We start from the raw sequence: 11745 nt of genomic DNA, 5'->3' as shown, positions 1-11745 counted from the left end.
CAGAAGCTTCACATCTTTCCTCCAGCGATTATCTCTCCCCTCTTGAGATTTCAGCTTAGGCTGGCATGCATTTGGCAACCGCTATTAACAAGGATGAGACAGATTTAAAAAGCACTCTGGCTTCTCCTTCGGAGAGCTTGAATGCTATTGAGTATTCTTTTCTTCCCTTTTTTGGAAGAGTTTGTTCTTGCTTTCTAGTGTCTCAGGGTCATGTGATACCCTTCTGATGATCTATCTATCTATCTATCTATCTATCTATCTATCTATCTATCTATCTATCTATCTATCTATCTATCTATCTATCTCTCCTGTCTCTGTCTGTCTGTCTGTCTATCTATCTATCTATCTATCTATCTATCTATCTATCTATCTATCTATCTATCTATCTATCTATCTATCTATCTGACTCTCTCTCTCTCTCTCTCTCTGAGTCTCTGTGTCTCTCTCTCTGTCTCTCTCTCTATCTCTCTATCTAGGGCTTAATTGTAATCATAAGATGAGGAGTAACTAATTGTGTTATAAAAACAATATAACTGAATGAGTGTGATGCTATTTCAACAAATGATCATTGGTAATGTCATCTTTATAGGAATATTTTGGGAGATGGTCAAATAAACTTTATATCTTCACCTCCAAGGTTGTGTACTCTTATTACGTTAACTAAGTGTGATTTTTCCAAAATGCAAAATGCCTCCCTCTGCTGAACAAACGGAGGTGTAATATTGTTGGAAATATCCATTGCTTCATTGTAACTGCTTGACTTTCTTTTTTCTTTTGGATTCAGGGTGGAGTTTTTCTAGCTGTATTATATACATATATATATATATATATATATATATATATATATATATATATATATATATATATATATATATATATATATATATTCCTCTCTCCTTTCTGAGTAATCCAGGAGACGTTGCACTTTCTGCCTTAGATCCGCTGATGTCTAACAATGTCTAGTTTGTGTAATTTGGGTATTTCACAGCTCTGAGTCCCGGGCAAAATAATGAGAGCTCATTTAGCCAGGTTTGAACATCATTATCTGTCGTGCGACATTGTGCTGTGGCATTGCACAGCTTAGCATGGGATCCTGTTCTTTTAGATCTGTTAATGCCGTAGAAATTGTGCTTGTCTCTTCCTTCTTTATTTTGCCTAGCTCTGAAATACGTCGGGTGAGGCCATAAGGAGAGTGTTATTTTGACATGAAGCCAAGTCTTCTTACTTTACACAAATTGGGTTAATAACCTGGGATGAGAAACACGCTTGATTTGAAGGAAAGACCACTTAAAAGCATGGCAAGCTTTCTACTTCTACTTACTCAGCTTTGGAGATAGCATTCGGCAGAGCTTTTTGTAATATTATTGTTATCATTATCAGGACTTGGGTTTGGCCAGTCTAAAGAAAAGAAGAAATAGGGGAGACATGATAGCAGTGTTCCAGTATCTGAGGGGCTGCCACCAAGAAGAGGGGGTCACGGTATTCTCCAAAGCACCAGAAAGCAGGACAAGAAACAACAGATGGAAACTGATCAAAGAGAGAAGCAACCTGGAATTAAGGAGAACAAAGAGAAGCTGGACGAGTGACTACATGAAGACATCTGTATGTCCTAAGTATAGTACAATGGGGATCATAGCAATATTCTCTGAGTACTACACACACACCACACAAAGATCTATTTTTCTATCTTTCTATCTTTCTATCTATATCTATCTGTCTGTCTATCTTTCTATCCATTCATCCAATCTGTCTGTCTATCTATCTATCTATCTATCTATCTATCTATCTATCTATCTATCTATCTATCTATCTACTGTATATATCTATCTATCTCTATCTTTCAACTATCCATCTATCTATCCATCCAATCTCATTACCTCTCTCTCTCCATCCATCTGTCCGTCCGTCCATTCATCCATCCAATCTATCCATTCTATCCTATCTATCTATCTATCTATCTATCTATCTATCTATCTATCTATCTATCTATCTATCTATCTATCTTTTTCTATCACCTATTTATCATTTGTATGCTGACTGGATGAAATAAAAAAAGAACTAAGCTACTTGAGAAACAAATTAAAGTGGGACTTTCCCTACAATTTTTACCTGAAACCATAAGGGATGCTTTCTTGAGCTTTTGGAATATGAGGCCGGGCAGATTACATACTGTATATATATATATAATTTAAATAAAGAATCTGGATGGTTCTCTCATTAGAAATAGTGCTTGTCTTGCATTTAATCGTCTGGCTATTGATCTTCCATTCTTTGTGCTTCAATGCCCCAGAAAATGTTAAGATAATTCATTGCCTTCAATAAGGGGAAAAACATAAGAAAGGAGAGCACAGGGAGAGAAACTGAACTAAACTGTGCAAGTTGGCTTTTGAATTTAGGCATATATTTGCAGCTATGGAAGAAGGGAGGTAGGTAGGTCTGAGATATCCTATTATCCTCAGAATATTATCCCCAGAATGTAAGATTGCACTGAGTCACCTGTTTTCATGCCCACTAGAGCTTCTTCTCAATTCCATGCCTCACATTTTTATAAATCCAGGTTTGGGTCCTAAAAGTTGCAAGTTTCAGGATTCAGGAACTTCAATATGTATTTATGTATTGCAGGTATAACCTGGTGAAATTGTGAAGCTCAGTGCCATCCTAAGCAGTTCATTTAAGTCTATTCAGAAGGAACATCATCTTGAGGAGGAGGAGGAGGAGGAGAAGGAGAAGGAGAAGGAGAAGGAGGAGGAGGAGGAGGAAGAGAAGGAGAAGAAGAAGAAGAAGAAGAAGAAGAAGAAGAAGAAGAAGAAGAAGAAGAAGAAGAAGAAGAAGAAGAAGAAAAAGTAGTAGAAGAAAAAGAAGTAGAAGTAGAAGTAGAAGTAGAAGAAGAAGAAGAAGAAGAAGAAGAAGAAGAAGAAGAAGAAGAAGAAGAAGAAGAAGAAGAAAAAGTAGTAGAAGAAGTAGAAGTAGAAGTAGAAGTAGAAGTAGAAGAAGAAGAAGAAGAAGAAGAAGAAGAGGAAGAAGAAGAAGAAGAAGAAGAAGAAGAAGAAGAAGAAGAAGAAGAAGAAGAAGAAGAAGAAGAAGAAGAAGAAGAAGAAGAAGAAGAAGAAGAAGAAGAAGAAGAAGAAGAAGAAAAAGTAGTAGAAGAAAAAGAAGTAGAAGTAGAAGTAGAAGTAGAAGTAGAAGAAGAAGAAGAAGAAGAAGAAGAAGAAGAAGAAGAAGAAGAAGAAGAAAAAGTAGTAGAAGAAAAAGAAGTAGAAGTAGAAGTAGAAGTAGAAGTAGAAGAAGAAGAAGAAGTAGAAGTAGAAGTAGAAGAAGGAGAAGAAGAAGAAGAAGGAGGAGAAGAAGAAGAAGAAGAAGAAGAAGAAGAAGAAGAAGAAGAAGAAGAAGAAGAAGAAGAAGAAGAAGAAGAAGAAGAAGAAGAAGAAGAAAGAAGATTCTATTCCATGATTTTCTCCAGAGACTGGACATACCTTTTGAGTTAAGCCATCCCTTCCCCTGGCCTGGGGAAAGCTTCTATTGCAAATCAGTTGGCCCTCCCTGTGTGCCTCAGTGAGTTCATCTTCCTACCTTCCTACCTTCACTCTGCAACCGAATCAGCAGGGAGTAAATTCATTTTCCTGCCAGCAAATGGCAACGGCTCAGCTTGGAAAGTTATGACCCAGTGAGAAGCAGAACCAGTGAGAAGCCAAACACCCACCGAACGATTGGATAAACTTCATTCCGTGCTTCATCTTCACCCAGGCAGTGCTTTTTCCCAAGCATTAGCTCCCCGCTGGCTTTTATAAACAGGGGAGCCGATGCAGACCCCCCCCCAACCCCTGTTATTAATCTGACAGGCCTTTCTGAAGAAAACAAAGGCCCCCACCTCCTTCCTAATCCCTGCTGACCTTGGCATCCTTTGGGATTCTTCCATTTGCAGGGCTCGGATGGAAGAGACGGCGAACCTCCTCTTGTTCTTGACCTCCACAGTTCCTGGAACTATATAAGACGGTTCCTCATCTGCCAATCTCTTCAGCGAGGTGAGCTGAAGATTTACAACAGAGGCGAGGCTGGAGTCAGCCTTGAAACTGCTCAGAAGCTTTCTGCCGGGCTAAAAGGCCTTCTGCAGCTGCCTTATTCTCAGGGTGCCCATGAAGAGTTTTCAAGGTTCTCTTCCAAGTTTTGTTTTTTAGTCCTCAGAAGAACAGAGTTGGATGGGACCTTGGAGGTCTTCTAGTCCAACCCCTGATCAAGCAGGAGACCCTATACTGTTTCAGACAAATGGCTGTCTAATCTCTTCTTGAAAACCTCCAGTGGTGGAGCACCCACAACTTCTGGAGGCAAATTATTAATTTGGAAATGTCTCCTTAGTTCTAGATTGCTTCTCTCCTTGATTACTTTCCATCCGTTGCTTCTTATCTTGCCTTCAGGGGCTTTGGAAAATAGGTTGACCCCCCCCTTCTTTGGGGCAGCCCCTCAAATATTGGAAGGCTGCTATCATGTCAGCCCAGTCCATCTTTTTATTAAACTAGACACACCCAGTTCCAGCAACCGTTCGTTGTATGTTTTAGCCTCCAGTCCCCTGATCACCTTTGTTGCTCTTCTCTGCACTCTTTCTAGAGTCTCAACGTCTTTTTTGTATTGGGAAACTGCAGGAATGATTGTATTTCTGCATAGCACAATTTACAAAAGAGAAGGGGAAAGAGAAATATCCAATATGATCAGCAATCTAAGGACTGTATGGAGTCTCCGATTCGTTGGATCCCAGCTCTCTACAAAGCTTCCTCTCGGATCATAACTCAGATCAACTGAAGGAGAAAATAATTAAACCCACCGAGGTACCTGGAATAACTGTTGACTGAGGAAAACAACAACAACACTGGGACAAAGATCTGGAAGGCATTTTCTTCCTGTACCCGTCGTTCTCAAGTTTGGCCTGGATACCTCATCTTAATGCCGGTCCTAGCAGCAAAAGCTGGCTTCATCGCAAGGCAGGGTTATTGATCCCTCAAGAGATTTATGGCAAACGCCCGATCATGCTGCAGCAGCTAAATCCAACTCGCTAAGGAATTACATGCCTCCCTGATCAATAATCTATTTATCTCCTTCACTTTGACTTCTTTAAACATTCCAGGCCTATCAAAGGAAACAGAGAGATTTTCCTTTCTCTCTCTCTCTCTCTCTCTCTCTCTCTCTCTCTCTCTCTCTTTAGACTACATAATCTTCCTTCCGTGATTACAAATACAGATGAGAAGAGTTTGCTGGGCTTTATCAGAAAGATCTCCTTAAGCATCTGTGACCAAATTCAAGAATGCAGCCAAGGCTTTTGAGGAACTATTCTCGCCAGATGTTGGCCAACGATCCCTTGCCTAAACCTAGAGCAGAGGGAGACAGAAAAGAGGGGGATTTCTAACTTCTCCTCTGTACAATTTGCCGGTGTAATGACCTTGATCATCTTGCCAAAGTCAACCAATCAAGTGCACGGCTCAATGTCTACGGAGATTCTCCGTCATCCAGGTCATAGTTATCCCAAAGGTGCTTTTTTCAGGAGGCAGCTGGACTTTCTGCTTTTTCTTTGAAGATGTTTCACTTCAGAGCTGAAGAAGCTTCTGGGATGAGAAGAGAAACGCCTTCAAAGAAAAACAAGGAAGTCCAGTTGCCTCCTGAAAAAGCACCTTTGGGACAACCATGGACCTGGAGGACTGAGAACCTGCCTAGTCAACCAATCAAGGACCACAGAAGGTGATGATCATCTCACTAAGCTATCCCACTGTCTCTCCAACATCCATCATGTTAGGCCCATATATTGTAGTATTATAGGCCTGGAAGGGACCTCAGAGGTCTTCTAGTCCAACCCTCTGCTCAAGAAGGAGCCTTATGCCATCCAAGTCGAATGTTGTCCAATCTATTTTTGAAAACGTTCAGCGATGGAGCATCCACGGCTTTAGAAGGCCATGATTACTCGTTCTCAATCTTCACTTCCACATTCAATCTCTCTTTAACCAGCTCCACTCATTACTCCTCATCCTGCCCCATTAAATAATATGGGCCCATAGAAAAGCCCCACAAAGAGCACACTCAGCAAGGGGAACATTTCCAAAATCCAGCAATGGTCATTTTGCCAAAGCACCCAAAGGACGGTGCAGAACCTCCCAGCCAAGGAAAAGCAGAATTTGTACGAGTTAAACGCCACAGATTTCCAAACTCTGTGACATTTGCACTTAAAAACAAAGCAATGGTGCTGATTGCAGCCCTGTTCACATGAACAAAATGCTTGTGTTAGAACGTGGTCAAAACTAAGCAGATACACAGACATCAGAAGCGCGAGAAAAAAAGCCGTGCTTTGAAAAGGGATGCCTGCCTACACCGACAGTTCTCAGCCGAGAAGGTAAATTAATTCAGAAATAATCCCAGTCACAGTTCATAAAATGAGAAACCGAGAAAGATATTAAATTGACAGATTCACTTATCTCTGGTAGAAAGGCCCTGCCTATCTCAGAGAGGAGACTTAAACCTGGAACTATTCCTAATCCAGTAGAAATAACCTGGATTTCACAGGAAGATTTTGAGCCTATGATCCTTAGATTCTAGGCACCAAGAGAATATAGTTTTATTACTTTCGGTTGCCATTGTCAGGGATCAGAGCAACTGTCACAGAACATACAGTCTTAAAACTTCCACAAAATATGAAACTGCTGTCTTTATTGCAATCTTTTATTGCTCTGATCTTTTCAACAGGCTGTTCGGTTCTAGCCACGGCGTGTGATTAGATACTTCCACTGTATTCAGATGCAGTTTAATTTTCATATGAATGTTTATGTGAACCCATAACCCACTTAAAACACATATTATTGTTGGTTAAATAAAGCACAGACATGAGCTGGGGTATTCCATTAAAGCCAATGGGATAAATTAAAGCTAGAAGTATCATCTTTGATTAGGAGGTTTTCTAAAAAAACAATGGCACTCTCTATTTATATATATCCAAAATAGGCTGCATTGTGTTCTCTCTGTCACAACTGCACCAGTGAAGCCAAGCTGTCGAAAAGCACAAAGGAGTCCTGTAGAAACAAAATTAGGAAATTAATTGTGGACATTGTGAGGAAGCTGGACATATGGTATGCCCCACGTTTTTCTGGTGGATGCTTTACTAGCGAAGGAGGCTGATAGTTTTGTGCATTAATCTAGTTTATGGCAGGTTCCTTCCAGAAAGTTTGATGAATTTCATGAAATTTGTTGATCATGGATAAATAGAATAGAATAGAGCTGGAAGAGACCTTGGAGGTCTTCTAGTCCAGTCCCCTGCTCAGATAGGAGGACCTATACCATCTCAGACAAGTGACTGTCCAGTCTTTTCTTAAAAACCTCCAGTGATGGAGCACTCACAACTTCTGAAGGCAAGCTGTTCCACTGGTTAATTGTCCTCCCAGTTAGGAAGTTTCTCCTTAATTCCAGGTTGCTTCTCTTTGGTCAGTTTCCAACCATTGATTCTTGTCCTGCCCTTTGGTGCTTTGGAGAATAATTTGACCCCCTCTTCTTTGTGGCAGCCTCTCAAATACTGGGATACTGCTATCACATCACCCCCATTTCTTCTTTTCTTTAGAAACTTATATAAACATGTTGTTCATATATAATGAGAGGGTTTTTCAGACTGTGCCCCCTTCCCATGATGACTGATAGGATGAGGTCATTGAATTGTGCTGTTTGGTCAAGATTTTGCCCAAGAAGGCAAACAGGTCAACTGAAATCCAGCTGCCAAGTAAGATTTAGAGTAGATCAGGACCCTGGACAGTGCCACTCTTCTTCTTCTTCTTCTTCTTCTTCTTCTTCTTCTTCTTCTTCTTCTTCTTCTTCTTCTTCTTCTTCTTCTTCTTCTTCTTCTTCTTCTTCTTCTTCTTCTCCTCCTTCTCCTTCTTCTTCTCCTCCTCCTTCTTCTTCTTCTCCTTCCCCTTCCCTTTCGTTTCTTTTCAAGGTCATGAGAAGCAACATAAGAACATAGAATCATAAGCCTGATAGGAACCTCAGTAGTCTTCTCGTCCAACCCTCTGCTCAAGGCAGGAGATCTTATCCCATCCTGGTCAAACGGTTGTCCGGTCTATTTTTGAAATCAAAAATAAACAAAACAACAACAAAAACCGGATTGCTCTCACCACAAAACTTCTGAAGAAACTGCCAGAGTTTTATAAAAGGAACCAGGGGACATTTCTTCTCCAGGGAGAAGACAAGATACGGGGCCAACATAGGATCCTACTCAAGAGGCACGTAGTTTTCCCTTACATCATGAATTTTATTCATCACCCGAAGCTGAAAGGTTGTTTGCACAGCTCTGGTTTAATGTGTGAATCCAGGCATTGTAGTTTGCCAACCATGGTCTACAGCCATTTTGGTCCGAGTTATTGTGTCAACCCATCAACCTAGCGGTTCGAAAGTATGCAAATGCGAGTAGATAAATAGGTACCACATCGGTGGAAATAGTGCCATGTGTGACCACACACTCTGTGTGTGACATCATGACTGTGGAAACTTCTTTGGACAGTGTTTGCTCAATGGCCTTGAAATGGACATAAGCACTGCCCCTTAAAGTCGATTATGACTAGCCAAGCAAAATCCTCAGGGGACCCCTTATCGTGGTTTGGTCAATAAGCCATGGTTAAGCAAACACAGCTCTCTTTAGTATGAGAGGACCTCGGAAGAAGACTTATTTCATATGCATGAGTTTCTGTAGAGGCTCCACTATGTCTAATTGAATTAGTAATGTTTGTATAATTTTTTTTCTTAGAGACTCTGAGTTATTATTCTGGCTTTCAAAGGGCAGGGCAGTTTCATTACCTTTAATGTTTAACATCTGATATCAGCAGGAATGGTGTGTGTCCAGCATGGGAGAGCAAGCGAGCCAGCGAGAGATGGCTATTGAAAAAAATGGTAAAAGAAATGAATAAACAGATTAAATAAACATGAGCTCAGCTTCCTACAATATGGCAGCTTCAAACTGCGTAAGTGCTTCGGGAAGGAAAAAACATTTTAAATTACAGGCTTTGTTAGCCTGGCCTTGAAATAGATAAGTAATGGATGAAAATTCCTTTGGGAAAAAAAGACACCCAACCCTTTCTTGATATATTTGATAAAGGCTAGTTAGTACAAAGGAGAAAAATGTCTTTTAAGTCGGAAGGTCTTCGGAAAGTCAGAGATACAAGCAAAAAGAAGGGAAGTCATGTTAACTCCTTCAAACAGGCATAAAATTAGATGTTAACACATTTGAGGTATAAAATAAAAAAACAGGGCTTAGAGATAGTCTTTCTTATTTATTACACATCTCAGCTGTTTAGCTCTAGCCCCTGGGCATCAAAAATAGTTATATATATAAAGTTGGAAATGACCTAGGAGATCATCTTTATTATTATTGTTATTATTGTTGTTGTTATTACTATATTATTATTATTATTACTACTACTACTACTACTACTACTACTACTACTACTACTACTACTACTACTATTATTTCAATTACCGTAATTTCCGGCGTATAAGACGACTCAGCATATAAGACGACCCCTGACTTCGGCACTGATTTCCATGCTTTAGAGTCGTCTTATACGCCGGAAAATACGGTATTCCTTTGGCATCCTCTCCCAGGAATTATTTGACCTTTCCAGATATTGGCAGGATTGGTACAACTTAGTTGGATAGTTGAATTTTATTTCTGATGCCAACACTCAACATTAAACTTATACTGTTCACATCCTATCTGAGACTTCAGCTTTATCTCAACCTTTGGGTTCCATTCAGTCGAAAAGTTGAATTTGGTTCATTTTTTTTCTGATTCAATCTGACAAGAAAGTCACCAATTGGCAATAGGGGTTGACTGGTTTGAATGCTTGATCGAAGATTCCCCCTGATTGGACTTCAACAATTCACTCTGAATTATCGTTTTATTTGGAAAGTTTATTTGTCGAGGAGATTGAGTCCATCTGCTCTCCATCAAATCTCTGAATCCAAGCTTGACACAATTCTAATTTCCACTGTCCTGTGCTGATTTGCAAGTCTCCAAAATGTTCAGACTTCTCCTTTTCCTCTTCTCTTGTGCCTCAACTTCTTTATTACTCTACCGCGTGATGAACTGAAATCAAAGGTAATAACTCTCCGAATGAAAAATTGATAGCTCTCTACGCTCCCTCTTTTACTTCTGATTCTCCTCTTAATTTTCTTGGTTTATACCAACTGATGACAGAGGCCCATTGTTTTGCTGAAACATTAACTTCGCAAAGTCATTCCACTCCCATCTGCAGCACTAAAATTAATGATTCCCTTTGCAACATCTGTTTAATTAACTATCGGTACCATGGAAGAGGCATCCAAATACCCCAGTGACTAAATCAGGCTCAAATTAGGGAAATACGATGTTAAATTGTATCAGAGAGAGGCAGAGATTATCCTTTTGAACGCTGACATTCATTAGCTACCCGCCACCCCATGTATCTTCATAATGAAAAAGCGTCAGATGCTCTTCGCCGTAAAGTTTGTATTTAAGAACCGGCTGATCCTTTCACTGTGGCAAGGGAGAAGAGGAAGGTGCAGGAGGAAGGAAGGAAGGAAGGAAGGAAGGAAGGAAGGAAGGAAGGAAGGAAGGAAGGAAGGAAGGAAGGAGGGGAATTAGATGGTTGTCCACATTTCACCACCTCTGCAGATCTCAAAAGTCCTCTTTCAAAAGACAACTGGACTTCCTTTGTTTTTACTTGAAGATGTTCTACTTCCCATCCAAGAAGCTTCTTCCTTTCTGATAAACAGAATAACAGAGTTGGAAGGGACCTTGGAGGTCTACTAGTCCAACCCCCTGCTTGGGCAAGAAACCCTATACCATTTTTTAAACAAAGGGTTGTACAGTCTCTTCTTTAAAACTTCCAGTGTTGTATCCTTCACAACTTCGTTTCCCCTGATTCATTGTTCTCACTGTCAGGTAATTTCTCCTTAGTTCTAGGTTGCTTCTCTCCTTGATTAGTTTCCATCTGTTGCTTCTTGTCCTGCCTTCAGGGGCTTTGGAGAATAGTTTGACTCTCTCTTCTTTGGGGCAGCCCCTGAGATATTGGGAGACTGCTATCATGTCTCCCCTAGTCCTTCTCTTCATGAAACTAGGTTGACCCCCTCTTCTTTATGGAAGCCCTTTAGATATTGGAAGACTGCTGTCATGTCTCCCCTCGTCCTTCTTTTCACTAGAGTAGACATACCCCAAAACGAAACATACCCCCCTATCTCCTGTCTACAACACAGTCCTTTCAGCAGTCCCAAGAATAGAATAGAATAGAATAGAGTAGAGTAGAGTAGAGTAGAGTAGAATATAGAATAGAATAGAATAGAATAGAACAGAATAAAACATAGAATAGAGTAGAGTAGAGTAGAGTAGAGTAGAGTAGAGTAGAGTAGAGTAGAATAGAATAGAATAGAATAGAATAGAATAGAATAGAATAGAATAGAATAGAATAGAATAGAATAGAATAGAAGCTGGAAGGGACCTTGGAGGTCTTCTAGTTCAGCCCCCTGCTAAAGCAGGAGAACCTACACCATTTCAGACAAGACAAGAAATTTCCATCCCCATTTGCACTCTGATTCAGGTGATTCTGAGGTTACAGATAAACCCCCAAGTAGCCTCAATGATTCTCAGGGAGCCACCTTCAGAGGACTAATGATCAGATGAATGCAAAGGATATAAACTCTTTCATTCCTCCCATTCAGCCAGAACTGAAGAAGCTTCTTGGATGAGAAGCCAAA

Source organism: Crotalus tigris, unplaced genomic scaffold (genome assembly GCF_016545835.1).
Source record: "Crotalus tigris isolate CLP2741 ecotype Arizona unplaced genomic scaffold, ASM1654583v1 scf7180000024151.2778019, whole genome shotgun sequence".
NCBI lineage: Eukaryota > Metazoa > Chordata > Lepidosauria > Squamata > Viperidae > Crotalus > Crotalus tigris.
This window is presented reverse-complemented; position numbering follows the sequence as displayed.